The sequence below is a fragment of the Chinchilla lanigera genome, unplaced genomic scaffold, assembly GCF_000276665.1.
Source record: "Chinchilla lanigera isolate Chin_1 unplaced genomic scaffold, ChiLan1.0 scaffold00076, whole genome shotgun sequence".
Taxonomy (NCBI): Eukaryota; Metazoa; Chordata; class Mammalia; order Rodentia; family Chinchillidae; genus Chinchilla; species Chinchilla lanigera.
This window is the reverse complement of record NW_004955477.1, coordinates 3,911,076-3,917,295: the sequence shown is the minus strand read 5'-3', so window position 1 is coordinate 3,917,295 and position 6,220 is coordinate 3,911,076. Positions and strand designations below refer to the sequence as shown.

The window sequence follows — 6,220 nt, the reverse complement described above, 5'->3', positions numbered from 1 at the left end:
GGACATGGGAGGGAAGAAAATGCCTGTTCATACATACCATTGATGAGAGTATCAGGGACACTTGATACTTTTTTCAGCAACATAAATTCATAATTATCAAAAATTTTTAAACTCACCTTATTTATGTAGGAGATAAGTTTACAAGGTAAGCAATGGCAGAGACATCAGATGAGTAGGAACTGAAAATCTAAAGGTCATAATCTATTCTTAATATTTTTATATTTTTGAATTTTTAAAAATAGCTCCCAACTTCGTCAAGAAGCTGCAGGAAATAAAAAACATACATACATATTCATCTATATATATACATTCATATATATACTCATATATATTCAAAATGGTAACAAGAATAAAGAGGTCCTTATCCTTGCCATTTTCCACTTGTGACAAAATAGGCAAAAGGTCAGTATACAGCTGATTTCAAATAGTTATTAAGATAGGTGAAGTAGATATATATCAAATGAGACACTCCAAACATACAAGTCTTCTTTCAAAATACCTTGAAAGGAGAAGGGTGCAGAGAGAGGGGGAAGGGAGAAACTTTTTTAAAAAAATAATTCTGTGTCCTAGAAATGTAATGATTCTATAGTCAAAGATGAATTACAGATTATCTAGAAAATAGCAATTAAAGCACTGCAAATAACACACATTACGGCTGTACTCAAAACTCCTTGAATTATAAGAACTTACCTTGGATACCTGTTAAAATCCATTGCCATGCCTTTTCCATGGACATTCCCATTCAGAGTCTGAGACGAGCCCAAGAAATCTGTATTTAGCAAGTACCCCTAGTGGAATCTTTAGATCTGAAAGGTTTAGAAAAAAGCGCATAGTAATTCAACTAAAGAACCGCTGAAGGGGAAATTCATCGCCCTAAGCACATCTATTACTAAACAAAACAGAAGGAGATGAGTAAATTTAATAATATCAACAGAAAAGTTATAAAAGGAACAAGAAAATAAGCCTATGGAAAAATAGAAGAAATAAATTTGTACAAATAAAAAGTGTAATTAGAAAATAGAACAAATAAAACCATAAGTTGTTGCTCGTAAAGAAAACTGAAATAGAATTAAACCACTTGCTAGTCTTAAGCATAAAGGGCAAATATAGCGACGCAGCAATAAAGCATATAGAATGCAGCAATTCACCACAACCCAAGGAGATTATCTCAGGAATATAAGGATAGTTCAATATTGCCCAGAGGGTGGACAACATTACCAAACCTGGTAAGAACAGTAAAGAATGAGGATCACTGCTTCTGGGTTGGCAGACGACCTCGAGCCTTCAAAAGCAAGATGGTGGTTTTGTCTTGAGGCTGAATATCTTCTGCAGTGTCCGAGGAGGCCGAGCTCTGTTCCTTCAAACTCCAGTGTTGCGACCTGTTCATGTTGCAGTGTTTCTACAAGACTGACTTGCCCCAGGGTAGCTTGGAGCACAGAATATTCACCTGTCACCCAGCCATCATTCTGGTTTAAAGGCTGCATTTCTCCACTGGGCTAGCAAAAGAGTTACCAGTGTTTTGCTCCTGAGCCTACTTCCAGCTACATACTTGAATCCTTGCTCTGCAATGGACTACTCCCTGGCAGCAGCTGTGACTCTTTATAGTCACTGGGGCCTTGGACAAGTTGTTACTATGTTCATGGGGGATGCACGGCAGAAAGCTGCCAAGGCAGGCCTTTTGGCGCTCTCGGCCTTACCCTTTGCTGGGCTTTGTTACTTCGACTGTCATAGTGTGGGCATTTGCAAAGCTGTTGCCATGCTATGGAAGCTCTGATCTTTTTGACTTAATACCTTAAGAATTGAATGTATGCCTCCTTGCCTCTGCTCTTTCATGATATTCAGCTCACAATAAGGAAGAAATAACAGATAAGTCCATAGAGGACAAACCTTCTCTTTATCACATGGTTATTTTCAGAATGTAATTTTGAGGAAAAGGTTTGAGAGAAATTATACCCAAGAAATAGTGAGACCAAGTTCTGTAATTTTGGTAAGTTAATAGGATTTTCTCCCAGCTCACAAGACTCAAGATAACTAAACATTACTTATGAGCTTTTGCTTTGCATTTTTATCAGGCTCTTAAAGAAAACTCAGTTTTATTACGATCAATACATAATCACAATTTTGTATTTTTCCTAGGAACAATACACAAAAGGAAGGATTGTTAATTCATGAGTAAAGACTAAAAAATCAGTATTTAATTTTCAGAAACTTCTCTCTCTGTTCAGTTGGTAACAGCTAATGATGATTATTTTATGTCCTAGAGAAACTTTAAAATTAAGAGATGCTGATAGCTGCCATTACAGATCTCTAAATCCTAGGAAGGAAAGCATGAAGAATCTCTGCATCTAGAGATCCATTAGGGAAGAGGTCTTCCTTGCAGCTGTATTGGAATATTACAGATTCCAAACAGAATTCTCAAGTGTGTTTTACTTGTCCTAAAATAATCTATGCATAAATATAAAACTGTATATAATACATTATTTTCCCACTATGGGGGAATTGCTAATAAGAAAATGTATTCTATGAAAAGAAACTTTAAAAATAAAAGATTGTATAATAATAAAAGAATCGGGTGCACACTCCCCCCATAGAAGGTGTTAAGGGATATACTATACAAAGACAGATATAAAATTAAGGTGAATGACACCACCAATCACAAAAAGAATGAGGGGCCTTGGCAGAGTTGTTCATATGCTCTCATTTTTAGATTTTAAAAGCCTAGCAAATTATAAAGAGGGGTGCATTTGCACAGAAGGTAACACACTATCTCTATAAACAGGATAGAACTGAAATCTCCACAAACAGGCTATATATGGCTCACAGATCTAATTGCTAAGGTGTGTATTCTATATGAAATAAAGCTAAAGATTACTAACATCAATAAAATTGATTGTTTTCTCTGGGTGCTCCCCTAAAGTTTTGGAGCTTTAATTACCTTTTAATTGACCTTACCTGATGGAGAAAATTCCACTCACATGCAGCTCTTTGTAGCTGCTTCACTCACAGGCCAGGTTTCTCTCTTGAGACACAAAATGCATGTGGTCTGCTAGCTAACGTTTTTGTTGATTTTTAAGTGTGTTTCCCAAGTTAAAGCTTCACCACATTTGTGTCTTTTTAAGGTCCCAACCAGCAGACATGGTTGTGGTTAACCCCTACTTGTCTATGAATTGCATGATCAGTTTCCAAAACTTTTCCACTCTGTCTGAAGACAGAATTGAATACTCTATGGTGAGGTCATCAAGCCACCAGCAGACTGAGTCTTTCATTGTCAGGGCATGAGTATATGCAAACACATGCATGGACAGGGCTGTTCTAGGAAGACTGACCCCCCAGCCAGACACAGCTAGCAGACCACGACCAGAGACTTGAGATATGTATTTGAGCTTTGATGTGAGGCCAAGAGCTGAAGAGAAAACTCCTGGGCTTTTAGGGGGAGCACCACTGCGGGAGGCAACAGCAGCCTGACAGCGCGGCCTGGAAGGCCTTCAGGTGGGGGAGGAAGGATAATAGGAAGCACATGGAGGAAAGAATGCCAACAGCCTGGGGCGGCCCAGAGGACAGCTGGGGGGCAGGAGCCAGGAGTGGGAGACCCATGCGTGTTTGTGTAGCTCTGGTGCATTAATGTTTTGTTTCATGTCTAACTCTAAAGGCAAAAGTGCAAGAAAACATCCCTGTTCTATAGACATCCAATGATGCAAGCACATAAGCACACGCACTTAGGTAAAAAGATGTATTTCAACGTGGGAACCGTTGTCTGTTACAAAAAGTCACTGTGAATCTTCAACTAAATAAATAAATGTGTAACCCTCAAAGACATGGAATTTCTTATATCTGTGTTCAACGGTCATGTTTTGCTTTGCTTTGCTTGGATTCTGTAGACGGGTGGTGCTCTGATCAGTGGACAGAAGACTTCTTTGGCAGCTGCTTTTTTCTCCTTTCTTCTAACAGGGAGAGCACATTCTAGAAAAACAAACCAAGCAGGTGAATGTCCTCCAAGGTTTTGATGGGGTGTTTTGGGATTCTGAAAACACTACAAATTAATCTTGATAGGCAGAAAGGACATCCCCACCTGTCTGTCAAAAACTCTGGCCATTTCTACCACGCCTTTGCCAAACTGAAAGAGGAAACAACAAAAATTATAATTATGTATTATAATATTGTATTTCTTTTTCCTCCTCCTCCAAGAGAATTTTTATAAAGGTTGAGTGATTTTACCTCATTTTTTATACTTGCATCTGCCCCTTTATCAAGTAGTAATTCAACTAACTGTTCATGATTATTTAGCACAGCCACCTGAAAAACAAAACAGCACAGTGTGAGCTGCTGCCACCCTTTCCCCCTCCCATAGGGGCACAGGCAGCAGACAGGATGCACCTGGCACACACCAGGCACAGGGAATCCACCAGCAGCACCACACAAAGACAGACCTGGCCAGGCCACTGAGGCTGCTCATGACAGGTCTGTGCCCTGCTCATTCGATTGGTGGTAGCAATTAGAAGGTAAATGTCACCTCCCTTGCTCCATGTTGAAGCAGCATAGAAAAGGCCAGGCCAGACCATCACAGATGGTTTTAACAAATATGTTTGATCCTACAATGGCCTTAGGGACTGAGGGTGCTAATCATTAAAGAAACTGTAAAAGACAACAAAAATGTTATAATAGTGCTCGTGTAGTGGTGCATGCCTATAATCCCAACTACTGGGGAAGCTGATAAGGGAATCACTTGAGTTCAGGGATTTAAAGCCAGCCTGAACAACATAACAAGACCCCATCTCAAAAAAGATAAAACTATACTGATATGCTCATGCTTTTATTAACAGGCTGATAGGGAACACATACGCAACCAAAACCCAGGGCTCCTACATATGTGGCTGGCACCTCAAGAGAATGCCTAAAGGTAGAAAAGCTCTGACTTTTGGGAGAAGGGCATACCATGAGCGGTGTCTTTCCATCTTTGTCCTTCACATTCACGTTGGCCCCAGCCTCGATGAGGAGCGAGGCCACCTTCTGGCTTCCTGACACTGCAGAGACTCGCATGAGTGGGGTCCACCCTGAGCAGGCATCCACCACATCTACCTGTAGTGCAGACAAAAAGCTGTTGCAGTCAAGCTGCTTCTCCTGAGTATTATGTATCACAGACTAATACATAGTTGCCTATTTACTTGCCTGAACTCCTCTACTTAGCTAGTAGCCCTTCTCGACTCAGTACTAGTCGATCGATTTATTGGGCTATGTTAGGTTAACTACCATCTGTGTGGCGAGAAGATCCATGACACTCTACTGAGAGGCCCCAAGAGGCTCTGCCCCCAGTGCATTTTCATCTTCATTGTTTTCAAATGAAAAAAAGAGACTAGAACAGTCGACTGAACTTTTCCTTCCCTTGGTCCCATGTGAACTATGTCTTATGTTCTCTTGCCTAACTTTCCTCACCTGTTTTTTAAAGTAGTGCCAATTTTGCTTACCTTTATGTATATTTATATGCACTTTCAATCCTTTCTAGAATCAGATAGTATAATACATATACAAACACCCCTGAGTTTAATATTAATTTTAGGGAGGAGACTGATGGTAAGTACAACGTGACTAGACCCATTATATAAACCTAATCTGAAATGTTCCCTAACCCTAACCCTTCTCTAAAATAGAATACACCTAATAATAAAATAGTCATTTCCCAATGATCTGCTCTGTACTGAATTCTCAATTTAGTGTTCTAAAAGAAATATTGTAAAATAAGAAAATGTAAATGTTGCATCTTCCAGTGAAAACCTAGCCAATCTACGTACAATGATACTACAATGTGTTATGTGTGTGTACACATGTGCATGCGTGCATGTGTGTAAGAGAGAGAATGAGAATGCAGGAATGTGCATACACAGACATTCTGTTACAGAAGACTTATTCAAAGATGATCTCCAGCTTAGTACATCAGAACAAAAAAACAAGAGACTAGCAGGTTGTCTACACGTATAAGAATTTCCAGTGCTACATAAGTCTTCCTCAGGCAAATAACCTATGGGCAACAAGCTCCATTATATTTGAATAATAATAATAATCACCTGGTATTATGAAATACTTTCAGTTTCAAACATGCTTTAATGCACATTTTGTCTTTTGGTCTAGAAGGTTAAACAGGGGCCGGTGTTTTTATTCCTGATTTAGAAATAATCAAACCCCATTTCAGAGACATCAAGCGCATTTCCTAAGGTCACGTGGCTCA

General features: G+C 39.4%; 1 pseudogene; it reads left to right on the top strand.

The window, feature by feature from the left end:
- Positions 1 to 908: 908 nt before the first annotated feature.
- On the top strand, positions 909 to 3,882 carry LOC102011539 (annotated as a pseudogene).
- Positions 3,883 to 6,220: the final 2,338 nt, after the last annotated feature.